At 50.4% G+C, this 26,948-nt stretch overlaps 1 protein-coding gene across 3 annotated transcripts in view; it reads left to right on the forward strand.

The window, feature by feature from the left end:
* CMKLR1 (chemerin chemokine-like receptor 1) overlaps positions 1–26,948 on the forward strand; it is a 42,445-nt gene that overhangs the window by 3,773 nt on the left and 11,724 nt on the right. For 2 of the 3 annotated variants that reach the window (XR_004003020.1, XM_030583340.1), the window contains exon 1: positions 10,274–10,381. The exons of the other annotated variant lie outside the window; for it this stretch is intronic. The gene's annotated coding sequence lies outside the window, so the exon portion shown is untranslated. Of the gene's footprint in view, positions 1–10,273; positions 10,382–26,948 lie in introns of those variants that run through there. 3 annotated transcript variants of the gene reach the window in all.

Genomic DNA, 26,948 nt, shown 5'->3' on the forward strand with positions numbered 1-26,948 from the left:
AGACCCACTCCCACTGCTCACCACACTGCCTCCAACTCTGCAGCCTGGAAAGTGTCGACGCCCATGTCGGTGCCGTAGCTCTAGGAATTAAAATAATGTCCTTGAATGGCGTACTTGTAACCCAGCTCTACTGCGTTCTCCTGCCCCCACCCCGCCCCATGAGCCACTGAACAGAAGAACGGCCAGACTGGGTCTGACCGAAGGTCCATTCAGCCCAGTATCCTGTCTTCTGACAGTGGCCAATGCCAGGTGCCCCGGAGGGAATGAACAGAACAAGTAACCATCAAGTGATCCATCCCTGGTCCCCCATTCCCAGCTGCTGACAAACAGAGGCTAGGAACACCATGTCTGCCCATCCTGTCTAATAGCCATTGATGGACCTATTCTCCATGAATTTATCTAGTTCTTTTTGAACCCTGTTATAGTCTTAGCCTTCACAACATCCTCTGGCAAGGAGTTCCACAGGCTGACTGTGCTTTGTGTTAAGAAATACTTCCTTTTGTTTGTTTTAAACCTGCTGATCAGAGGAATGACATCAGATCACTGCTCAGTGGGAAATCTTCCATCCCCTGAGGGGAAGTCTCCCTTCCACTGCTAGGTGCTAAGTCCATAGGCAGAAGTCTTTGGAGCACAAATTGTACTATAGAACAGGAGAGAGGCATCCAGGTCCTGATGCATGAGCGTTGAGGTGTGTTTCTATTGCCTCTTGGAGCTGTGCTGAGGTTGGACATGTTCATGCACAGTCTCTCTTGCTTTGGCTACTTGCTCCTTACTCTCTATGTTACCTCACCCTGATCCTGTGTTTGTATTACACTGCCAGGCTAGTGGAGGGACCGTTCTCCAGGCTCTGATCAGGAACATGACCAGTGGCCCTTCTGATTGCTTAGCACTGTGCACACTGAGCTTTGGAGACAGCTGACACCCTGATTTAAGTCCAGGAGGAAGCCAAGGCTGGCTAGGGAGTTTCTCTCTCTTCACTGCTAGAAAATCTCAAATGTCCTGAAATTGCTGGCAAGACTTCTGTCACTAAAAGAGATCTAGGCACTGGCCGCAGTCAGAAAACGCTCCACTCATGCTATTCCCTTCCACTGCCGTATTTCGCACTGCGTTTCTCAGAAGCGGAGATGGGTCCTCGCAGATTTGCCCAGACAGACTTCTTGTTCCAAAAAGCCCAAGGGAAGAAAGTGATTTTGTCAGCCAGCAGCCTTCTGAGCATCTGTTAGCACCTCTCAGTCAATCTGCCAACTTGGAATGCTTCCCCCAGGAAGGGCACTTCAAGGAACTGCTCTGTGCAAAGCTAGTGCAATGTCTGGGAGCCATCCTGACCAGATCTTTGGAATAACTAGAGAGAACTGCCCCACCCAGAGAATCCTCTCCAATTTTCCCGGAACCCTATGGGGCAGGCACAGAGCATTAGATGTTTGGGAGATTACCCATCCAGTGCAGACATGACTGATACAATTCATGGTTTCTGTAGCCAGGGGCTCCAGCGGATTCAGGGGGCCTGGGGCAAAGCAATTTCAGGGGCCCCTTCCATAAAAAAAAGTTACAATACTATAGAATACTATATTCTCCTGGGGGACCCTGGGGGACCCAGGGCAAATTGCCCCACATCTGCCCCCGCCCCCCCGGGGAAGCCCTGGGAAAAATAAACATTTAAAAACCTTCCTCATCTTGGCACAAACCCAGTTTTGAGAAAACTAATAGCTATTAATGGACTTAACCTCCACGAATGTATCTGTTTCCTAGAGACTGGCTCCACGGGGTCCCTCACAAACTGGAGACGGTTCCTGTGGGTTTGTCTTTAGTATAGCTTATGTACATACTCCACGAACTGAGCAATTGAGCTTGTTCCAGAATCTGGGGTAAGCCTATGTTGTGAAAATTGAAATGCTCAAAATAGCACATGCATGTGAATGGACACAGAGTGCTAAAATTAAATTAACCCAGGGGGTCTCAAACTGTGGGTTGGGACCCCTCAGGGAGTCACGAGGTTATTACTGGGGTTGAGAGCTGTCAGCCTCCACCTCAAACCAAATTGCCTCCAGCATTTATAATAGTGTTAAATATATAAAAAAGTGTCTTTAATTTATAAGGGGGGGTCACACTCAGAGGTTTGCTACGTGAAAGGGGTCACCAGTACAAAAGTTTGAGAACCACTGAATTAACCCCTCTGGAGCCTCGGGGAATGCAGGGGAGGGAGGTCTCCCTTGGTAGGGTTGGGAAGGAGGTAGGTGGTGTAAGATATCGCTCTTCTCATGTGATCCCTCCCCCATGGAAAAGATAACAGCTTGGTTCTTTGTGTTAAATAGCTGCCTGCAAGCCTCAAACTGCTGAATGAGCTTTAGGGTAGGGAAGGCTGTGCCTCCCCAAACAGCCTGGCCCTGCCCCCTATCCGACCCCCACCCACTTCCTGTCCCCCGACTGCCCCCCTCAGAATCTCCGCCCCATCCTGATCCTTGTTGCCTCACCACCCCCCTGAGACCCCCTTCCCAACCACCCCCCCGGGACCCCACCCACCCATCCTTTGACTGCCCTGACTCCCCGCTGAGTCCTGACAGACCCCCCCCCCAGAATGCCCACGATCCAACCCCAGTTCCCTGTTCCCCGACTGCCCCCCCCGAATCTCTGACCCCTCCCTGTGCCCTGACTGTCCCCGGGACTCCCTGCCCCTTATCTAACCCCCCAGCCCCGCCTGCCCCCTCTCCCGGAGCCTCAGCGCGCCACGTCCAGGAGCGGCCCTGGACAGCGCTGCAGCGGCGTGACTCCAGCCCTGCCCCCTTACCATGCGGCTCAGAGCGGGGCGGAGCTCAGGCCCTGCTAGAGCCAGGCCGCTTTAGCTTTGTCCAGGGCCGCTCCTGTACCCGGCACGCTGAGGCACCGGGAGATGGGGGACGGTGGAGGCAGGGCCGGGGCTGGGGCCGGGGCCGGAACATTCTCTTGGGGGCTCCTGCGGGGCCCAGGGCCTGGGGCAAATTGCCCCACTTGCCCCCCCCCAGGGCGGCCCTGTCTATAGCTGACTACCAACCCTCTTCAACGCCTTGAGGGTCACTTAACAGGGTGCACCTGTTAGCACTGCTGCTTTCATTTAGGGTGAGCAGATCACAACACTAAAATATCAGGACACATTGGGGTGCCATCAGCCCCCCCACAGTCCACCCTCACTCCTCCTAGGCTCTGCCCCCAGGTCCCACCCCCTCCCTGCTCGCCCCCCCGCCCTTCCTCATCCCCCGTCCCCCTGCTGACTTGCTGCATCCCTCCTCAGTCCCCCACCGCTCACCTCCTCACCCCCCGGCCTGCCCACAGGACGCTCGCTCGCCTCTTCACCCCCCGCCTGCCACTCATCCCTACGGCACCAACTTCCCCTCTGCTGGGTGGGTGCTTGCCCACCCCCCGCCTCTTCTCTCCCAAGCATCCGGCCTCGCTCAGCCCCCATTCCACCCTCTTCCCCCAAGTCCCCACCCCTGCCCTGCCTCTTTCCACCTCCCCCATGAGTGTGCCGCGTCCCCGCTCCCTCCTGGAAAGCGCTAAGTGCCACCAAACAGCTGTTAGACAGCAGGAAGCCCTGGGAGGGGGGGAGGAGCGGGGATGTGGCATGCTGGGGGAGGGGGGGAGAAGGAAGTGAGGAGGGGGGAGCTTGGCTGCAATTTTTCCCCATGGGTGCTCTAACCCTGGAGCACCCACGGAGTCAGCGCCTCCCTCCCACTCGCCTCCTTACCACAATATAGGGACAAATGGCGTCCCAATCATCCATTGATCGGGACATGGGACAAAGGATTAAATATCAGGACAGTCCTGATTTTATCAGGACATCTGGTCACCCTACTTTTATTTGAAATGGAAAATAAAATTAGAAGGGATAAAAGCTCAATATGAGGTCTGATTAACCTGGAGAACTACCTACCTCCTGATAGGACTCTGACAAACATCTTGGTGAAAAATAAAGCAAAGAATTAGGCTTTTCGGAATAAAAATAGCCACTGTAGTTCGGTGCTCAGATACTATGGGGATGAATGCAGTATAAAAATGTAGTTGGCTGGTGTAGTTATGTCAGGTAACGAATACAAGAGCTATTAACCCTCAGACTTCAGGGCAAAGGCTGTTCAACCCCTGGGTCAGGAAGTGAATCATGCATCGGGGATAATAGTTCAGAATCAGACAAGGCGGTGAAGCTGAGGACTAGGAAAAACTGGCTCGAATGACCTGAGCTGGGGATGTTTTTATCAGTCTCATTTAGATGAGGTGCAAGTCTTGAGAGCTGCCAGGAAAGTAATTATCTTTCCCATTTTCAGCTCTGCTTTAGTTCGCATTTGCAGCCCTAACCTGTAAATTGTGCCAAGGCAGCATTATTCCTCTGGTTGTTTTAATCACATTTTAAGATCTTCCCAGTGGATCTACTGGAACAGTCCAGCCTTGTGATGAAAATAGGGCTGGATGATTTAAGGGGAAACCTAATGGGCTTTGAGGATGTTCCAGTGCACACCCTACAGCAGAATGTCTGGGAGGAACAGCTGTGCGCTGAATGCTAATTTAAATGGATGCCATTATTGTTGGAGGGGTTTAGGACAAACTACTCACTGCATTGCCCAAGGAAGGTTACAACTGCTTGAATAGGGTCAGCTGTGTTCTCTTTGACTTGCCCGTGAAGGAGGAAGGACTGAGACATGAGCGAAGGGCCCCTGCGATATATTCTGCATACACTACATTCAGTAGAAAACAGCACTTTTTAAAAAAACCAGGGAGTCAGATTAACAAACCCAATCCATTTATGACTATTTCGAATGATGAGATGCTTTTTCCTCCCCAGTTATGGAGTGTTAGAGCAGAGGATTGGGAACCAGCAGTCCTGGGTTCCTTTCACAAGGCCACCACTGACTCATTGTGTGGCCTTGTGCAAGTTACTTAACTGCCCAGTACCTCAGTTTACCATCTTTAAAAGAGTTATAACAGTATTAACTGGCCATCCCAGTGGCACTGTGAGGCTTAATGTTTGGACAGCATTGCAAGTTCCTCTTCATCGTTCTTCTCTTTTCCACTTTTTCTCTCCCCCTCCATTTGCCTTTGTTTCTTTCTATCTCTGTCTTTTTTAAAATGTCCAGACAGCAGTTGGGTAGTTTCTTAATACAGTGAACCCCCTCACACACACTTTTCTGCATGTTCTTACCATGTTCAGGCTGATCCTTATCTTTGTCTGTGCACCTGAACTCACCTTCCCTGAAGCCAATAGCCTCCCTCTTCCAGACTTCAGCAGCACGGCATTCTCCCGCAAGGGGGAAATCCTGGCCCCCCTGAACACAATGGAAGTTTTACCACTGACTTCAATGAGGCCAGCCTGTCACCCCGTGGCTTTACATGAAAAGCTTTGCATGTTGTTGTTGAAGAATCACAGATTCAACGAACTAATAACAACTGTTTCAGGGATTTGCCTACCTCCCTGATAGTGGGAGAGTCTTCGCTACAGAACATTCGCTGCCCAGGAGTTACAGATATGGGATTGTTTGTACATCTCCACTGGACTTTATTTTTCTAATTATGAGGAATACAAGCAGGGACTGATGTGGCTGGGTAAGAAAGGCCCTCTAGAAATTCAGACTGTTCTATGCTATTAAGCCCTATGCACTTGGATCGGGTCTGCAGCTGGATTTAAACAAAACTTTGTCTCCTACCCACTTCCTCTTCCTGTTTTTAACAAATGACCCCTGGTTGTGGACAGAGTGCTGCTTTCCCATAAATGGACTAGCTCAGACTACTTTATGTGCACAGCTGTTTATCTCCAGCAGATCAGCACACTGAGTTTGTGCTTGTTAGTGGCGAAGACCACAAATGTATTTGCCAGGCTGCACAGACGCAGAGGGCTTTTTGTTTGCGAATGGTTACACACTGGTGAATGGTACAGGGGAAATGCTACTGGTGATTTGTTGGTGTAACTTGGGGTCTTTGTTCTGCTTTGGGTTAGAGCTGGGCAAACAATGGAGCAACCCACCAGATCCCCTCAACGGTTAGAGTTCCTGAGTTTGGGTCTGAGTTCCTGGAGCCGAACCCACCTCGGTGGTTTTGGTTCCAGCTTGGAACAATCGCTAGAGAACTCCAACAAGAACAGGCAAGATTGTGAAAAGCTCCTGCGAATCCTGATCAGATGGCACTATACGGATGGGGACGTCACCTCCCTTTCTGATGTTACCCACAAAATACACCTTAAGGACATAAAAGGACTCGGATTAAGCTGGTCCCAGTTGCATGCACTCCTTGTAGTGCCCGCTACTGGGCCAAGATCGCAAAGAGCAGCTTGTCAAATTTTGGCACCCTCTGACCCAAACCCGGGACCTACCCTTGGCTTTGCTTGGTTTGAAGACCCCAACTCTGAACCCCACGCTCAGCCCTATGTAGCTCTGAGCCCCACTTCCTCTTTGGCTCAGTCCCACCATAACTGAACCAGGCCTACAGTAACTTCACTGTAGCCATGGAGTGCAAGAGCATTGTGGGTAAACAGATGCAAACGAGCCCACTGAACAAAAACACATTGAATTGGCCATGTCTAATGCTTGCTCACACATATAGTGTGGTTCTTTGTTACCAGCTAGTGGCTTGACTAACTAACGAGGTTTCTGAGTCTGCTGCTGCCTCTCAGCTAACGAACCTGGTTCTTAAACTCAGCCACTTTAATAACAATCCCTAGCTCTTATCTAGTGCTTTTCACCTGTAGTTCTCAAAGCGCTTTACAAAAGAGGTCAGCACCAGTATCCCCATTTTACAGAGGGGGAAGCTGAGGCACAGAGCAGTGATGTGACTTGCCCACTCTTGCCCAGAAGGCCAATGGCCAAGTCAGGAATAGAAACCAGGTCTCCTGAGTCCAAGTCTAGGGCTCTAGTCCCTAGGGAGTCTTTTACTCCTGGAGATCGCAGCAGCAGTCCCAGAGATGACTCAGTCGGGGGTGTCATTATAGGTGGCGGAGAACAGCTGCTTCCTTTGCCTTGGTGGGAGGTCCTTTTATTCTGTGCATTACTTCAGATCCGCCAATGAGCAGATGCAGCTGGGCAGAGCTCAATCCCGCTTCTCTTTTATGGCCCTAAAATACATTTTGTGGATAACGTCAGAAGGGGAGATTATTCCCTCTTCCAATAATCCTCCTCCTCCCCCCACCACAAAAAGCAGTGAAATAAAAACCAACTGGACAGAGAAGGCCAAATGACTGAGGTGATAAGGTCACCAAATGCAGACAGACGGAAGATGGAGTCGATCCGTCCCGGCTAGCAATGCCCTCTGCATTCATCCCATGAACCTTCTGCTCTGGTCCAGAGGTGTAGCTCCACTGAAAACAACCAGAGTGGGGGGGGGGCTGATGCAGAAACGCACACATGCATTTTGCAGGGGCACCTCGGCTTGCCAAACAGAAGCCTCATTCGGAAACTGTAGACCTTGCTCTCAAGGAATTCTTTACCTTCACAGCCAGGCCAAGCTGTCCTGGGGGAATTAACCTCCTGATGCTTTTCACACTGGGGCCTGCTGCTGTCTGCGTCCCACGCCCACGGTGATGCCCTGCTTGTGCCCTGAGGAATGCCAGCTGCTCCAAGCACTGAGCAGGCTCGTGCCCAGCCTCTGCAGTTGTGTGGAGGATGCAGTTTTCTTCTCTGAAGAGGGAAGTAACCTGTGTGTCTCTCCACTGTGGTTGGGAGTGGGGGACAGAGCACTCTCCTGTTGCTCTGTGAGTGTGACGGGAAGGAAGGGGGACTTTCCACACTTGTGTACCAGGCTGCCGGAGAGACCCAGAGCTGTGCGTCATCTGGCCAAACGTCTGCATCAGCAAGAGCGAGCTTTGCTGGTGCTTAGACTGTGTGTTAGCTTCCTGCCGCAGCCGCCTGTCGTCCCCTTGAGTCTTCCCCGGGCCAAACCTCACCTAGCAGGTTACAATTAGTGATCTCCAGCTGCCGAGCTCCTCAAAGCTCTGCAATGCAAAGCCTCTACCCCTGTGCATTCCCAGCAGATATTAAGTCTACTTCTCTGCTGAGTCAGTACATTCCAACGTATTAATTCAACTGGGGTAAATACACCCTTCCCATCAAGCACAGCACTGAACTGGTTTGCAGGACAAGTGAAACACTTTGGCATCACTTAAACCGTGCTCTTTTGTTACCAAACGCGATGAGTCACAGCTGTGGGAATCCCGGCAGCATGATAAACCTTATGTTTGGGGTCTGTGTGTATTGGGAGGGGGGTCGAGAGGGGTGGGTTTTCTTTGTTCCCTTGTTGGTGAGTCAGGGATAGGATCCTGCAGGGGATGTGGGGAGCAGAGCTCTGTGCAGCCTTGGCCTGGAACGGCAAAAGTCCTTAGTCCGAGCTTCACCGGCATTCACAAATCTCAGCCCCTGCTCGCTAAATTGGTCTGGGATTGTGTGCACCACTGGGACGCCATCTCCTTTCCGGGGTCCCTCCCTTAGTGCCCCCCCCCAAGAGCTCCAGGACTGTGGAGATGAGGAGAGGAGGTATCTGCCGAGGAGATGGGGTGGCTGAGAGAAGAAAGGACAGGGTCAATGGCATGGATTCCTTTGGAAGTGCCGGTTAGTGGAGTTATCAGTCTAGGTTACTTATATATCCCGACCACGCCCCCATGAGGCAGGGCAGTGTTATCATCCCCATTGTACAGATGAGGAAACTGAGGCAGAGAACATATGACTTGCCCAACATCACAGTCTGCCAAGTCCAAGGGTCTCTCAGAAAATGCCAGCTGAGAAGTTTCTTGAGTAGCTTGGAAGGAATGGGTCAAGCTTTCTCCTGCCTGAGATTTTAGGGGGGCAATGTCAGGTCTCTTGTGAATAGGGCTTGTGCTCTTCATGATCTTTTCATGGATGGATGATGCTGCATGTCCAACTTTGACAGAGGTGGGCTCCATCTAGGTTCTCACCAGTTCACCTCCTGAAAAACACTTGTTTGAGATGCAGTGATGGCCTTCAGAAAAGCATGTGATAGGACTATGAGATGTTCCATTTGGTAAGATAAGCAGCACAAGGAGGAGGTCTGAGTTAGCTGTTACCACCCGAGAAAGTGATTGTGGAGTCATTGTCGATTGTTCTCTGAAAACATCTGATCACTATTCAGCAGCAGTCCACAAGGCTAACGGAATGTTAGGAACTATTGGGAAAGAGACTGAAAATATCATATTGCCACTACAGGTCGGTCGCATCTTAGGCGCATTTAACACGTGCGATTTCAGCTTTAAGCAGTTGGCAAAAACAAGAAAAAAACAAAAAGAGAAAAACAACAGTTTAAATACTGTTTCTGTAGTGCGGGCAATTCCGCCCGCCATTACACTCAATGTAATTTTGACTATACGCAATTTTTGCTTTACACGCTGACTGCGGAACGTAACCCCAGCGTAAGATGAGACAGACCTGTATATAAATCCATGGTGCACCCATACCTTGAGTACTGTGCCCAGTTCTGGTCGCCCCATCTCAAAAAGATCATAGTGGAACTGGAAAAGGTTCAGAGAAAGGCAACAGAAGTGATCAAGAATATAGAGCGGCTTCCATATGAGGAAAGATTAAAAACATTAGGGCTGTTCGGCTTAGAAAAGCTTGACTAAGGGACGCTATGCTCAAGTTCTATAAAATGATGAAGAGGGGGGAAAGTGATTAGCAAAGTGTTATTTACCCTTTCCCACAATACAAAACCCAGGCGTAACCCAATGAAGTTAATAGGCAGCAGGCTTACCACGAACAAGAGGAAGTACTTTTTACAGAACATACAACTAAGCTGTGGAACTCCTTGCCATGGGATGTTGTGGTGGCCAAAAGTATAACTGGGTTCAGAAAAGAATGAGATAAGTTCATGAATAGGTCCATCAATGGCTATTAGTCAAGTGGCCAGGTTCACAACCCCATGCTAAGGGCAACCCTAAATCTCTGGTTAACAGGAGCCAGGAATGGCAGGTGGGTGGATCATTCCATAATTGCTATGTCCTCCACTCCCCTCTCAACTCCAGAACCAGCCACTGTCAGAATCCAGATTCTGGACAAGATGGACCATTGTCTGACCCAGTATGGCAGGTGTGGTGGGATGTTCCCACCCAGCCATGTTCAGAGATGTCACAGTTTCACGATATGGCATGTATTTTCACTCTTGGGTGTCAGTTTTTTAAAATAGACATAGAGGCACCACATCCTATTGCTAAATAGCACTTCCTCCTTGTGTTTTTTTTTATTTTAGAAAGGAGAAGCCTTGACTTAGCTAAAAATCTATCAGCCCATGGGCAGAAATTACAGAACCATGAGTCAGTTTCATATGTGACCCTAATTGTTCAAAGTGCCGGACAGATGTAATCCTGATTCAATTTGTATGTGGATTTAGAACTCTGAGATTACCCAACTGATCACACTCAGACAAGGTAAATGTAACCCCATTTATAATCTAGATTTCTTTCTGATTATTTATAGGATTGCTTCTATCATTGGCTTGCTTGGATAGTGAGTGGGCTCTAAGAGGGTACAAAATGCAACAGTCAAATCCTGGGGAAATGCTCTCTTTGCAGAGACTGTGTAGGAAAAGTTTTATGGCATTTGCTGTTACAAACGGATGGCAGGGAAACTCAACAGCATTGGCAGGAGATGGTACTCCAGTGGCTGTTCGGGAATGATTGAGGGGTGTTCTTCCCATGGTGGTTGTGAGAATGATTTTGCTTGTTAGTCAAGTTTCCCCGACTCAGATTCTTCAGAGAGTCATGTAGTTCTGCAGCAGAAGGCTTTGTGGCTGGAGCTATAGCACTGTGCTTTGTACAGTCATCTCGTTGCATGTATCTTTCTGCTTGTGCAGGAGAAGCTAGTTTGCTCACCCTGAAGTTTCGTACAGACTTTCTAAAGTAGGGCATAGAAGAGTCACTCTTTAGAATGAAGAAGGTGGAGAACCCTTGCCAGAGAAGCTAGATTGGAATAGTTATTCTTTTTGATAGCACTGCCACGTCTTCATCGGGTGTGGCTTGGCAGCACTGGTTAAAGCAAAACCAGACAGGCACATGCCTTGGATCAAAAGCCCATCCTCGAAAGTCTCCAGAGCCTTCAGAATGTCCCACAATGTTTATTTTCATTTTTGCAAGTGGTCCTGCTAGTTCTTTTGGAAGTTGTGGGACTCTTGAGTGAGAGCCTAAGCTCATGAGCTCTTCAGCCCAAGTTCAGGGCCAAAGTAGCTCAGACGTTCTTCGTTTCAGCTGCCGGATGCTCAGCTGAGCTGAATCTCTAGAGCTGGGGAGATTCACCCACCACTGCACTGGACCCTTGTCTTTTATAATCACAGTTCTTCTTTGGCTGCTTTTGCTTTCCATTGGAAGTGGTGATCTGCTCAGTAATTAACACTGATGGAGAAGAGGGGTGGGATGATCCCAGACTGAGGCCAGTAAACACACACAGTTCTTTGCACTGGGTTGGATCTGGATTATGGCATTTTGCCAAAGCCCTGGCGAGGGGGCAGCCTGCAGCCATCTTGACCCAGGAAGCCAAATTTCTCCCATAGTTCCTAGGCTTGCTGAGACTGCTCCACCCCTCTGTGGCCAGCTCTGCAGGCGAGTCTGGAGGTGGGGATATGTCCCTCTCTCCTCTCCCAACTCTGGTGGGGGGAATTGCTTTTTAGTGGGCATGGAAGAAGGAGCAGCCTCTGCAGTGCCTTGACAGCTGGGAGGCAACTGTCCTCTGTCCTTGTGTTGGATGATTGGAGAGACTTCTTATGCCTTCCCGCCCCACGTGCCCTAGAGCCAGGGACAGGCAGGCCCTCAGTGACAGTACTTAGCTCTTTGCCTTTCCAAAGCACTCTGTGACTCCCAGTTTGTCTGAGTCATAAACCAAAGCAGAACCTTGAGGATCCTTTCAGAGTGAATTGTAGTGGCGGGAGAACGCCTCAGCTCAGAGACCAGGGTTGGCCATGCAGCGGAAAGCACCTGAATTCTAGGCACCGTGAGCGAGTTGTGGGCCCACCTAGCACAGGGAGCCTAGAGGCAGCCGTTGTTTTACCAGCTGTAGGAGGGTGGGAACTAGTGAGAGAACAGCAGAGTTTTTCTTTGCAATGATTTGGCAGCATGAAGCCACCCAGAGCAGCTGAGGAGGCTGCATGCAGCTGGGAGCTGCTCCCAGCTCAACAGAATTTCTTGTGACTTGATTGTTCCTGGAGGGCCCAGCTCTCACGGGAATTTTTCACCTTGACGAATGAGTCCCAGGGAGCTATACTGGGTGCCTGATATAAAGGGAGACATCTCCCTCCCCGCAGCAAACAGTGACAGCCCCCACAGGAATCAGCCCCCAAGCAGCCAAAAATATGACAGAGGATAAAAGGGCCATTTTCTTTTTTCATTTCTTTCTCCTCTGTCTCAGACATCCTGCATGGTTTGCAACAGACCCTGCTTCCAAGGCTCTGCTAGTCTCAGTAGCCATGGTGCAGTGATCATATTGACTTGTCCCTGGGTCAGTCCAAGGGCAGGGCTGAATTCCCTTCGTCCACCCCTTACAAATCTCCTGCAAGGCTGAAAGACAGCATGTAAATTCTTCAAGCAGCAGAATGGAGTCAGTTCATCACCCAAGTAAAGATGCAGATGTGGTCATGAAAATGGCAGCAGCCTGCGTGCTGGTGCCATTCCTTGCTTGCCTCGCTGGAAGAGCGAGGAGGGCTGCACAGTGGCCGAGGCATGGGGGTGCGGCATGCAGGTAGACAGGGAAAGAAAGGGGTAAGTGGGCCGTGAAAAGGGGATTGTGCCCACCCTTGCACGCAGCAGTCTAAGGGGAGGGTGACTCCTTTTGGCATCTACACTGAACTAGCTCATCTCCCTGGCCAGCTCTGGCTTGTTACTGCTTCCAGGGGGCATACAGGGTCTGTGCTAGCACACCCAGATTTGCAGTGTCGCCTCCTGATCGCTCAGCATTTTATACTCCCGTTGCGCTGGGTCAGTGATGACACCAGGGACGGGGTGGCGGAGAATCATCATGAACCATCGGGGGCACATTTCCTGACCCCGGATCCTGACTTCACTTTCTCCAAATGTTCCTGTAAACGTCCTGGGTTCCGTCAGTGCTTAGGCCAATGAGCCGGTTCGCTAGAGTTCTTGGGGAAGCAAATGAGCACCCCCGGTGCTCCAGCACAGTGCCACCAAAGAATCTCTTTCAGAGCCCCCAGAGCATGTCAGTGTGGTGGAATGGCACAACAGCTGGGCAGGGGTCTCCGTGAGCCGCGATTCCAGATGTTACAGAAACACGACGGTGACCCAAGCTCTATGAGCATTTTACACGATGAGCTCCTGATCTAGAGGGCAGTCTGTGGGTGGTGCAGCGTGAGAAACCAGTGAGACCTGGAGAGCCTGGTAGGGCTCAAAGGGTTTTGAAATGGGAAATGAACAAGTGATGGTTGAAACTTAAGAGGTTTGGTTTGGATAAGCTCTTAAAAATTGGCTGGCTTACCCAGACCTTCTTGATTTAGGATTTTCAGATCAGGATCAAGGGGGGTTGTTGTTTTTCTGCAAGCTGTCTAGTGCCGCCTCACTTGGCCTACTCAGCAGGGCCTAATGGTCCTGGCAGTAGTTGTTTGTTTCTGCTGTTTCCTAACGAAGCCAGAGGTGCTGCAGAACCAACAGCAGCAGAAAGACCCAGGTTCACGAGGCCCTTAAGCATGTCCCTGACTTAGGCCCTGATCCTGCACCCTAGCAGTCAACAGGAGTTTTGTCATTGACTTTAGTAGGAGCAGGTCCGAGCTCTCTAAATGCATCAGTTGCCTCATGTTATTGACTTCGGTGGTGCAACTTAATGTTAGGCATGTGCTGAAGTACCTTGCGGAATCTGGGCCTGTGGCAAAGTAGCCACCCTAACCTGCCCCCTGCTGACTCGCTGTAGCATTGCAGAGCCTTTTGCCTCAGTTTCCCCCACCTTCTTTTAGCCTATTCCAGATGTAGCAGCACCTCTCCCTCCTTACAGCGTCCTGCCCCTTCCAGGGTGACAGAGCCAATTAGCCAAGTCCAGCACAAAGGTACCCATCCCTTCCGTCCTGCTGGGCTCAGCAGGCTGCCACCTCTGCTTGGGCATCAATCTGTTCCTATTGCTGCTCCCTGGTCCAATCAGTCCCTGCTCCAGGGGCTGGCACGCTCCTCCCTTTCCTCAGTTTCCGGCAGGCTTTAGCTGGTTCAGGTTCCTAGAGACAGGACACTTCCCACCTCGTCTCCTCTCCCCAACTGAGCTCATCCAGCTCTCACTGGAGACAGGCCCTGCTCTCCCTCAGCTGGGCTTTATTTCTAATTCATCCTGGTCCTCTCCCCAGCTTCCCGCCATCTGGTTATTTGGTCTCCCAGGCCCCAATTCCCCTTTCACAACCTCTAGGGAGGTGGTGGAATCTCCATCCTTAGAGGTTTTTAAGGCCCACTTGACAAAGCCCTGGCTGGGATGATTTAAAGTTGGGGTTGGTCCTGCTTTGAGCAGGGGGTTGGACTAGATGACCTCCTGAGGTCTCTTCCAACCCTAATCTATGATTCTTCTATGAAAAGCAGCATCTTGGAAGTGCACAATTTGAAGGAGAAAAAAGAGCATTTTATTGGCCTTTTTATTGGCTGCAGAATGCCAGGAGAGCCTACAATTAATAGCAACCAGTATAAAAAATAAGTAAAATGATAAAAAAAGAACTGTTATTATTTCAGAAACAGCCCTAGGCTCTTGGCCTTTCAGCACAGGGCAAACAGAAGCATAAGCATAAATTGCTTCTTTTTCCCCTCCAGCTCCCAAGAATTTCCCCTTCTTTTAAAATTAAATCTGTCAAATGAATATGAGGGAAATGGAAGCAAGAAAACAGAATTATGTCTCCATTAAATGGTTATTTTTAATGAGCCAAATGCCGAGCACCTTAATTTGCACTGAAGTCAATAGACCAAATCCAAGGTTCTTTGCTCAGTTTGCCCGAGTAAGAGACTTAGTCCAAGCTGAATAAAGAGCTCAGGATTTGACCCATCAGAAAAGTCCCCTTTGAACATGCTGTGTGAGCTATAGAGACATCTGCCATTCATGCCAGTGAGGCTACACTAGGGAGATGATAGCAGGCATTGGAAAGGACTGTCTTTCCTAAGGCAAGTGGGAATCCTAGGCCCCAAGGCTTGGAAAGAGTTGTAAAATATGGAATAACTAGGGGAACACCCAGAGAACAGCTGCCTGTGCACATCAGGATGAGAGACGCTATAGAACTAAAGGCAGCATGGGTCAGAGGTTAAGGTGCTGGGCTATTTCACTGTGTGGTGTTAGGCAAATCACTTAGACACTGGGCCTCTGGTTCTCTCTCTGTGAGATGGAGACTGTGATGGGTTGGACGCCCCTTCTGGGGTGCCACCTGGTGTACTGGGATTTCACCAGCCAAGGTTCCCTCTTCCTGCTTTGCTGAATTAGGCTCTCTGGCCTCTTACAGCACATACACAGGCAGGGCCACACCCAGCTGCAGACACAGACCGAAGTCAGCTCTGTGTGAGAGGGCTCCCCAGACTCACGTGCACACCCCTCCTTTGGGGAGATAAACCCAGACTGATACTGTCTTGCACTGTATAGAAAAATCTGCATAGCGCAAGCTCATAAAAATCCGTCCTCTTTCTCAATGTGAAGAGAGATGTGCACGACTTCTTCCCCCCGCCCCTGTTAGAAATTACATAAACTGGGTTTTATTATATACAAGAAATAAGTTTATTAACTACAAAAAGTGAATTTTCAGTAGTTCAATAGCAAACAGACAAAGCAGATTACCTTAGTAAATAAACAAAAGCCCCAGACTGCGCTTAACACCCTAGAGAGGCAGGATACAAATTAACGAATTCTCACCCTGAGTGATAAACAGGCTGGCAGATTCTTAAGGCACAAGGTGCCTGGGCTTTCCCAGGTTTTCTTACACAAGCTAAAGATCTTAGCCTGGGACCATCACTTCCCAGAGTTCAGCCTGCGTTCCTCAGGTGATTTCAGGTGCGTTGTAGGGAGAGTGAGGGCCCCTCCTGTTGTCATTGTCCCTCTTTTATCTCTCTCTCCCCCCAATGATACCTTACAAGACCCATCTTGCAAAAAGTATATCTTAGTTACACCATATTCATATTATAACCATATTTCCATAAAGAATATGAGGTGTGACGTCACAGAGACAATGATACTTCCCAAGCACTGGAAAGCCCCTGGAGATTCTTGAAGGGAACGCACTGGGCAGACATTCTTACTGCACCTTTGGAGACTGATATGGATGTGAAATGTGGTACCGCTCCCAATGTGGGGGCCCAGTTCCACCAGGCATAGGAACCAGCTCGGCACATTTTATCCAATTGGGGGACTGAACCGGACTCATTACTTTTTAAAGGCCTGGAATGCTTCAGCCCACTTCAAGAGGGTCCTGGGCTGGAAAGTTGGGATCCAGATTGGGCCCCTCCAAAGGCCAAGGATGTTCAGACCCAAAGATTTGGTTCTGGCCCAGCTCTGCCTAGTATTTTTTTTAATTTCTCTGTCTGTGCCATGCTGGGCTCTGTCTGAAACAAGAAGTCCATGTAACCACAGTAACCACGAGCATGCTATTTTCAGCCTAAATGGCCCCCTCCCTCCAGCATCTTCACTCCAAGAGAGACTACGGCATGTAAGAGTCACCTCTGTAGCAGGCAACCTCTCTGAGAACAAAATGACTGCCCCATTTTTAGAAATGGAGAAGGCGCAATGCATGAAAAGCATCGCAGTCTCATAGATGCATGTACTGGTTTTGTTACGCCGTCACACCAAAAATTATTCCTAAACATCGGCTGTCCATTGTCTGCAGAGTGTTGTCCATTGGTTTGATTGCTAGCCACCGTTTCCCAATGCTCTGCGTCAATAACACTTTGTCTAAAACCCCTTTGGGGGCATATTTCTTTTGCCTGCCTTGTGTCCTGCTCTCACCTGCTGGTTCAGCCCAGGGCCATCGTTTCAATATATGCTGTTCCCAGAATCTACCGGTCCGTCTAGGTGCATCTTCATCAGTACTGCTTGTACGGCAATGAGAGATGACCCCTGACCTGCTATCTGGACAAAGATTTGCAATGCAGAAAGGACTGGGAGAGGCTGTCTGACTCTCACGTATTGGCCTACTCCTTCTGCAGAATGAGTCCATAGGCTTCTAGCGGTAAGGGCCCGAATGGTCACAACGCACAGAGACGACACATGCAAGGGACACTGGGATATTCCAGGCTGAATCAGTTCCAGAATGCAGATCCCAGGGGCTGAACTGTCCCTTCTGAGTCTACCCCTTTGGCAAGACTGATGCAGTGTGGGGACGGACAAGTCATCGCTGCCATCAGTGAGATTTGGCACCAGCAGCCAAATCTCCCATCCGTGTTATGTGTGTGTTACGGGCACCTGCGTGGGTGAGCTGCCAGAGCTCACAGTGGTGTCTGCACTATTATTCACCTCCCTGACTTGCCTAAGTCTCCTGGGAGTTTAAACACATTTCTCTCATTGAGCACTGGAGTCTGTCTCCAGGGAGGGAGAGTTACATGTAGCAGCTGTGGCAAACCCCATGGTATCAGCGCTGGGCAGAGTTTATCATGCTTGCGATCCGACCCGTATTTGAGGTTAAACAACAGGCCTATTTCCTCACAGCTTGCAAGCTCCTCCGAGAGAGGAATGCTCTCTCCATCTGTGAGCTTGGCAGTGACGTTAAAAACAACCACCAACCCCAGCGTCTTTCCAGCTGGCAGACAGGTGCGTTGGTAGAATCGAGAAGTGCTCAGCGGCTGCTGGCTGTGGCTGCACTTGGAGACGGGTGGGGCTGGCTGATTCTCCCTTCACTAGCAAGTGTTCCCGGGCAGGGAGCATATGGAGATTTAAAGCCTCCCAAATCCAAGCTGGGCGCAGAGTCAGGACTTGTTCGGCCGAGATAAATCGAGCGAGTCCTACTCTTGTGCCTCCTTCGTAAATCAGGTGCTCCGTGGGTGAGGTGGGCTTTCCAAGGCTGCCTTGTTCGTTTATTGTTGATGTTCACGCAGCCCTGGTTGCTAGTTCAGGAATGAGTGTGTTGCCATCTAATTACGGGTTGGAGTCAGCCTGCGAGGGGGCCAAGAAAGGGTGGGTCTCCAGCTGTTGTGTGGGCCGGCCGAGCAGCCAAGCTGGGTGAGAAGAACCGAAGCTGCATTAGTCAGAGTCCACTCTGGGGCCCTGGGGTGCAGGAGTTGAAGGGGATCAGCTCTCTGACAGAGGTGCAGGGAAGGAGACCGAGTGCTGGGAGGGCTGTGAAGAGGCCTTGGGAAGAGACCCACAGCTCTGAGCTCCTGCAGCTGGAATGCGAAAGAGAGCGAAAATGCAGGGGGTGTCCTTCTCCTCCCACAGCGGCCGCAGCACGGAGGCAGGGGAGCACCTGGCCAGCCAACGAACAGGAACAGCTTCAGCACACCTAACCAGCACGAGCCTTTGAGTTCGGTGAAGTTCCTTGGTGCTCGTCAGAGGAGTGGGCCCGTTCTGAGGAAGGTGCTGGGGGGAGCCCAGGGCACTCTTCTGGAGCCTGACCCTGACTTGCTGTGTGAGTTTGGGCCGATCTTGGCACCTCAGTTTCCCCGTCTGTAGAAGGGGATGGTGAAACTCACCCCCTTCCCCACTCTGAGGTGCTCAGACCAAAAGGACGTGGTGCAAAGTGCAGTTATTTATTTGGCTGGCCCAAAGCGCTCCATTATCTTCAGTCTTTCCCTCTGCATTTCTCCTGGCTCCTAGATCATTTGTGATGGGGGCAGAGACAAGCAGCCACAATTTCAACAGTGTGAAACTAAGAGACTCAGGGGGCCGTAAAGTCTCCACGACCCACAGTGCATTCGAGCCTGACTCCTTCCCATCACTCTCTACTCTTTCATCAGTCAGTTCCCCCTTCTCCCCTGCCCTCCCTTCCATGCGCTCTACTCCTTGGCTATGTGATTTCCTGCCACTTACCTATCTCTCAGAGGTGCTTGTGTCCCCTGACATCCGTTTGCAACCTCTCGTGGGTCACAACCCCTCGACTGAGAGCTCAAGGCCTTACTAATATGATTAGCCCCTAGTCCAGCAATCGGGTCTGTGGGAGTGGTCCCTTGTGGATCCAATAGGAGGATTGGAGCCTTTGATTTGCTGATGGCGAGATGGTAAAATGAAGTAGGATTGGGCAGGCATTCAAACTCCACTGGCTCAGCCAGCCTTGAAGGACAAGAGTTTAAATAACATGTGACCCTCGCAGAGTGATGGCCCATCAAAACACGGCAAACCAACAGTCTTTGAAATACATCCAAAGTTATCCAAAAAGGAATCGCAGCCTGCGTATCCAAGCCAGACTCCTCAGCACAAACGCTCTTGAGTAATTCAGGGAATTATGGAGAGAGGGATCTGCTGTTGTGAACTGTGTGATCCAGACGGTCTGATTGCATTGGCCTCTCCTCTCACCACTCTGGATTTCCTGGGCTGAGTGAAGGATGTTGTAAAGAGCTGCCTGCTCCTGCAAAAGGTGTGATCCTGGAGGAATTTTCATTCACAGCCCATCCCTCCTTACTCTTTTATTCCCTGACTTTACAGATCTTTGGAAGCTGCTTCTGAGCTTCTCTAATGATCCTAAAGATCAAAGTCAGTTTCTTCAATGGGAGAATTTCTATTTCATGCTTTAAATCATTCACCAGAGGGTTGGGTCTCATAATCCTTGTGCGGGGTACAAATCCCCTCTGTAAGGTGGCTCGGGTCTCGTTTTCGTACTCAGTAATTACTGCAATAGGAGACTGGACAAGGGACTGAAACCTACATCGCTGGTGGCAATGGGTCTGAGTGCCCCCAGTACAGCAGTGGCCTTCCCTAAATTCTGTGCATCCCCCAGACCAGCAAACGTGACCGAAGCAGGTAGGAAACGCTCCCCAGTTCTCATGCCTTTGCTTTTAATCCTCTAGCTGCACAGCGGCCTCGGAGAACGGTGGCATGGCCCCGGACTCCGCAGTGGAATGCTCACCAACCAGAGTGGAGCACTGAGCCTGACAGAGGAAATCAGGAGTTGCAGGGTTTAATTAACGACCGGTTCAGGTACTTCTTGGATGGGAAAAAGCCACTGCCTGCCTGCTGGTCGCTGATGCTGGAGCATCAGGACCGAGCAGTTTGGAAGGCAGGGGGTGGGTGCAGGCAGGGCCCATGTGACAGCCCAGCTGCCCTTGTTTAGGAGGGACGGGTGGACTTTGTTAGGGAAACGTTGGCCATTTTCCTACTTGGTCCCCCTGAGCTCCTCTACCTCAATGGGCAGGATTTCAAGGGAACAACCTTATTTTCCTCTCTCGCTGCCCCTATTTACGGGTCTGTCTCAGCCCCCACCCCAAACTTTGGACCTGGAACTCTATATGAACATTGTAACTCAAGCTGCTTGAACACCAGGGACCAAACACGGTGAGCTTTGGACCCCATTCTTTGCAGTTCACCCTAACTGAGTGACCACAGCTGGCCCCCCATTAGGACCCTGGTCACAGGCTGGCAGTAATTCTAGGACACAAAATGTGTGTGGGGTTCTGGCCCTACAATAACAGAGGCGCCTCCACCCATGCCACACAGATTCTGCCTTGAGAGCGGAGTTTTATATCCTTGCTCTGCTGCTAGGGTTACAGACATTCCCTCCATAGAGCCGCGATGCTGAGTACATAAATCAGCCATGTGCAGGTGCTGCTCTGGAAAGGAATGCTTTTAGAAAACAAACCGAGTGGCCTGTAGAGTGTACCAGGGAAGACAACCAGGCTTTCTCTGTGAGCTGCCGGGTGGCTGGGTCCTGGTGGAGCGAACGGGCAGCGGGAGAAGATGTCACAGAATATAATGTGACCCACTGCTCTGAGGCCGTGTTTCCTAGACCTGCAGGTGGGTTCCATCATGGAGCTGGGGGCAGGGGGTGGAGGCACCAGCTCCTGTAGAACGGAGCCTGTCCCCAGGACAAACCTTTCTGAAGGTTGTAACAAATCAGGATACCCTTAGCCCAGGTTATTTGTCCTTGGAGATGCTCCCAAAATAACACTCCCACCTCAGGTCTAAACAACCTAAAGCTTTGGGGGAAATTAAATTCCTATCTGGGTCTGTACTGAGGTCGAGCCTTTCCCTCTGTCATGGGCCAAACTGCTGATCCCAGCACCCACTAACTTTCAAGTTTTCCCCTCTTATTTCACATCTTCCCCTGCACTTGTGGGCTCTTTATTTAATATATTCCCCCCACATCTGAACTCTCGGCGCAGCTTCCCGTTTGCAGGCAGGCTCTGCTCAATTCCCCTTTCCAGGCTTGGGTATTAGGAGAGAGGGCAACTGGAAGGAAAGGCAGTTGCAGAGTCCCCAGGGAAGTGGTGGAGGTGACCCTCTCCCTGCAAAGGATAGCAAGAAGGCATTGGCCGGAAGGATGCAGAAGATCTGCCGATTGCATGGGCTGAGGTTAGGTTAGCTTACCCAAGTGATCAGGCTTTTATTCATGGCTTCGTCCCTCATGGGAGTTCAGCGTAAAAGGACCCCGACTTTGCAAGATGCAAGGTTCAACTCTCGTGGCTTTTTCCAGCTAGAGCATTGATGTGTGTGTGATCCTGGCCCCGTTGGCCATCCCAGAGCTGCTGTCACTGACGAGGAAGCTGTCTATGGGGGTAGGGGAATCCCAAAAAAGACCAACCTGTCTGGCTGCCATCTCGTCTGCTGGGACTTAGTACCTTACGTGCTGAGGGAATGTGAGTGCTCCTATTTTTGTATATATATCTCAGGGTGAGATCTGAGCAGGAAGGCCTGAGAGGGCACAGACAAATGCAATATACGAGGCTGCAACTCACGGCAAGATGGAAGAGGCAGCGTGAGGAAACGAATGGGAATGTCCCTGTCTATTGGGGCAGTGGTTAATGTGACTCATAGCGGCCCCACCTTCATTCTTAGTGCCTCTGACCTCCCCGCTGCAGCTTGATTTTAGTGGCTTGTCCTCCTGTTCCTGCAGAAGTCTCTCTAGTCTCTCTGAGGAAGCCCTGCCTTCACATTCAGCTGAACCTGGAGCTGAGAGATGTCTGTGGAGATGTCAGTCATACCATACTAATACATTGTGCCATTGAGATCCATGGGTAGTTCACTTTGAAAACCAATAGCACAATATGACCTGATAATAACAATACTTTGCATTCATGTTGCTCCACTCCACTGAGGCTCTCTGGGTACTTTGCCAGTGAAACCTCCCAGTTCCTACTCTTCTGGGAAGCAAGTCATCATTATTAACTCAGTTTCACAACTGAGGAACGGGGGTTAAGGGATTTTCAATGTCTCGCACTGAGGCTGGGGTGGGAGCGTTGAAGAGCGGTTTCTTTCAGAATTAAAACGTGGCTGTTGAAATTCCTCCAACAGCTGTGCCCAGGAGTGGAGCTGCTCTACCCATCTGCGTTCCAGGCCCCCCGGCGGCCACCTCGTTCCATGGCCATGCCAGTGGTAGCCACCTGTGGCACAGTGCCATGGCATGAGGAAGCAGACATCCCATAATAATAACAGATAACCTTCCCCACTGCGTGCCAGATCAAAGGCTAGAGAATTTAATGGGACTTACGTGCTGCATGACCCTTGAGCCGATCCCTGCACAAGTGGGTGAATTTTACGCAGTCTGGACTCAGGTAAATTCTCACTGATGTCAAGTGGGAGCTCAGCTATTTTCAGGCCTGACCCCCAAGGACACACTCAGGATTGGACCCCAGAGCAATACGGCCTTATCGATTTACTGGTAAGGTTATAAACTAGAGCGGGGTAAAATAAGAACATTCCTGCCTCCCCCAAAACTTTCATTTAACCTCCCCACCCTCACCCACACATTATTTTCCACTCTTCTATGTCTGTGCATGTCCAGGTTTTAGCCCGAATGGGAAACAGAAGTGCTGAGATAACTCAGGAGTGGCTGCCTCTTCGTGAGAAATTTCTGGACATAGGAAATACTAGAGACCTCACAAGGCCTGGCCTGGAGAGCTGCCTACTCAGAGCTAGATTCAGGGAAGCACTTAAGTCCATTGTAACAGAGTGGGCCCGCCCTGCCCCTTTAGGGGCCAGGAGACCTTGGGCCAGTCTGTCCCGTTCAATTAGTCCCACCTGTGCCATAACGAGCTGCCTCCTGGCCTGGGGGAGTGGAACTAACAGGACCAGGGGTTGGCCTGATGAACAGCTAGGCCTCATGAAAAGGGCTGAGAGAAGGCAATGAGGAGAGGAACTACCGGAAGCAGGTCTAGCCTTCGGGGGGAGCGGAGGGCAGGTCTTGTAGGAGGGTGGCATGGAAGCCTACTAGGAAAAAGGGTCTCCAGGTAGCAAGGCCTGGGAAGCAGTGCTCAGCTAAAGGCACAAGGGAGAACTTCGCAGGGCCTGGGCATGTGGGTGAAGAGCAGGGAACTTCAGTACATGGTAGCCCACAAGGGCCATGGAGCTGAGCCCAGAAGATGGGCTGAGGAGTAGCCCAAGGGGTGTGAGTTTGGCCTTTTAGTTAGACTTGTGTTACCCTGGCAGGGGACCTGGCTGGAGGACTAGGCCCCAGGAGCTGCAAAGTGATGCAGAATCAGACCGGCAGACTATAGGGGTGCTAGAGTAGAAGAACGTCTGCAAAGCCGAGTCCTGGTTTAAGGGGGCTCTCCTGGGTAAGCCCCTCCCATTACCCTTAGGCTTAACTTTGAGCATGTGTTTGCATCCCATTGAAATTAAGCAGGTACATAAGTGCTTTCCTGGTTAGAATATTTTCCCAAATCAAGGCCATCGATTCTACAGACTCAAGAAATTTGAGTCATTTGGCTGATGATCATTTAACCCTTGAGAACATCCAGCCCAATATTCTGCAGCAAAGGTCCTTAACAGAATAGTGTCCGTGCAATGTGTTGTTCTTTGACAGTAGATAGAATCCTGCAGTATTTCCCTTAATAAGGGAGCATCTGATCTTTCGGTGCTTCTATAACCCTGAACAATTATGCCTGTCAGAGATCTGCATGTTGCTAATATAAACATAACTCCTGTTGTTAATCAGCTGCATTGCCAGGGATACGAATAAAAGGAATCATTACAGAGGATGAGATTACTGCTGGAAACTCCGGCTCTGTTATTTTAACGTATAAATGAGATAATTGAAGAAAAGTCTGAGCCAGTGGGTGTGAGAGAAGGAGCAACTTCCAGGCCCAACAAAACTATTTTCAGGCCCATGTCTGCTCCAACCATGTCTCCGCTGTCTTTTATTAATGCTAGCAGAAGCACAGGAGGTTGGCAGGACTCTGCTAACCAAATGTTCCCCAAACATCTGTCTGCGATTTCCGTTACTCACAGAACTGGACTGGTCCCTCAGCCAATTTCAGGTCTGCCAGCAAAACTTGTGAACATGCAAAATCTGGCTCGAACGTCAGCACTCTGTGGGCAGATTTTCCAGTCTGCAGGAGGAAGGCTGGGTCTGTGGTTGCAGATGTCGGATGGAGAGGATTACGGAGAGGAGCCGTGAGATTAGCGCTGGGACACTGCTAGTTATGAGAAAGGGAAAAAAAATTGAAGTAGAGGAAATGTCTAACTGGCCCACAAGTGAAGCTCAGGTTGCAAAATACAGCGGGGCTGAGCCCAGAGCGCCTGGCTCGGTGTTTCCCCAGTATTCAGTCAAAGGCTCCTGCTGAAATCCACAGGATTAGGGACTGGGGTTAGGGACTGAGCCAGACTCTCACTGTCCTCAGCGCCTGTGGATCAGACCCTTAACTAGCCAAGCACCTTGCTCGATATCCATCATTCGGTAAAGCACCAGATTTGCGGGGCTGAGAGAATGTGCTGGACTGGCACCTCTGGAGATGGAGGTCCTCTCTCTGCCGGACGGGCACAGCCCAAGCCGCACAAGTTTCTCTCACACATGCGGGCTGCTGCTTGGCCAGGAAATCAGATTTCTGCTGGGCAAAACTGAGGGTCGCCCATTGGCAGGGAAAACAGGCTTTTTCCATTTTGGCAGCGAAAGCTCAGACTGTGGAGACAGCGTCATTGTAAAGGCTCTGGGGAGCGCCCCAAAGCTGCATTTTGCGGTCAGCGAAGCATTTGCCCACACAGCTCAGGCCGAAGTTGCTCCCGCCTTTCCACATGCTGGTCGCGGCTTTCTCTAAGATGCATGTCAGGAGACGCTGATTGCCCTGAAGGGCGAGTGTGCAGGGCAGAGTCTTTTCTCTTCTCCCCCGTGGCCAGAGTTTGCCCTTACATTTGCCAGTGTAAATATGGAGATGCTCCATTGACTTCAAGGTAGTTGCTCCAGCTATGCACTCTGACCCTTTCCCCTGCTTGTAACCAGGGCATCTCTCTCTGCTTGTTCCTGTCTATGCACATTCACCCAGGGATCAGACCAGCTGTGCTGTGGTAGCAGTCTCCCTGGTGAGCTCTCTGCCACCTCCACATACCAGAGTCATTTGTAATGCACCATCGTACCCTCAAATCCCACTGACTCCCAGGACTGGTCTTTCTTTGCCGCCCTCGTGACTATCTTTCCAGCTGCATTTATGTAGAACAAACTGGAACACCCAAGACCAATGTGACTAGCAGGGTGGGTGCACCAGGGAATACCTTGCATAGTAATTTAAAGGTGGGATCCTGAAATTAAATGTAATAACCCCCACTTCCTGGTGCAGCACACTCACTTGGGCCACCTATCCATGGCCAGCAGCACTGCCACAAAGGCCTGGGGGTCAGCCAGGGCACCTCAAACCCCAAAAGACTGATTTAAAAAAATACCATCACACAATCCAATGTGGGTGGAGATCCCATCAGCTTGTCTGTGACCTCTTAGTGGGGGTGTCTCAAGGACAGGGCTGTGCAAAGGGTCTGGCTTGAACCAGGAGTCCATCCCAAGTCAGCACAAACCTACAGCGACCAGCCTGGTGCATGAAGGTTTGCGAGGAGCTGACACAGTCCCATGCAGGTGTGTGCATTTTATTTGTCACTTGTACACAAAGCGTCTGCACCCTGCCGTCCTGTAGCCTGGAATGGCTTGTCTGGCGAAGGTCTGACTGCACCGATAATCCCTGGGAACACAATTGACAAATCTGTGGTCTGATTTAGACAGACAGATGGACACACAAACACAGTGAAACAAATGAACGAAGCTATGCACAGAGTTTCTGCCTGTGTGTGTGTATAGACACAGACACAAGTTAGATCTCTGTACAAGCAGCCAGCTAAGCCATTTGAAAACATCTACTTATATATTCCAACCTTCACTTAGAATTTTTAGCATCACCTGTTACTTTAGCAGAAGCTCATTGAATGCATTGGCCCCAAACCCGTTCGCTTCTTTGTGTGTATGTGTCTCTCGGGCTATCTGAGAGTGAAGTGGCTTTTCAGCTGTTGAAGGCTCACTCCTCACTGTTCTCCAGCCGACTGTCATTATTAAATGGCTTTGAATCGCTCCCTGCTTCAAGCTATCATCCTCTGATGCCGAGGACAGAGACATACTGTGCAGTGCCAGATGACGGGGAATGCTACAGTGATCGCCACTGTAAACACAGCTCTTTAGATAATAAGAAACAAATATTTTCCAGCTAATTTCTTGGATTCTGCCTCAGCTAGGCTCATGTTTCTACAATCTGCACCAGTTTATATCTACCCCTTTCTGGGGATGAGCTGTCGAAGGATTTGTCACTGGGCATATGGTTTAAAATGGAGGATACAAACGAGCTATGTGGCTATTTACTGCGATAACATTTATGGTTGGAAAATACAGTGTGCACAGACTCAAGGTGGCCGTCTGTACAGGGGTGAATTTCACCCCGTAAGATTAATTTAGAATGCCATAATCCTTGTTGCAAGCAAATTACCAGTCAGCACAATGGTCCCAGTACAAAGCCTTCATTTATCTCCATCTGAGTGTGCCAGTCACGTCACATGCATATGCCAGCCATGTTTAAACCAGTGCACCAGCTGGGCCTGATGGGATGCACCCGCAGAGTAGGTTTGACTATGTCAGTCATTCCCACCCGATTGTGCCAACTACCCCAA

This window comes from Gopherus evgoodei, chromosome 13 (genome assembly GCF_007399415.2).
Source record: "Gopherus evgoodei ecotype Sinaloan lineage chromosome 13, rGopEvg1_v1.p, whole genome shotgun sequence".
NCBI classification, from domain to species: Eukaryota; Metazoa; Chordata; order Testudines; family Testudinidae; genus Gopherus; species Gopherus evgoodei.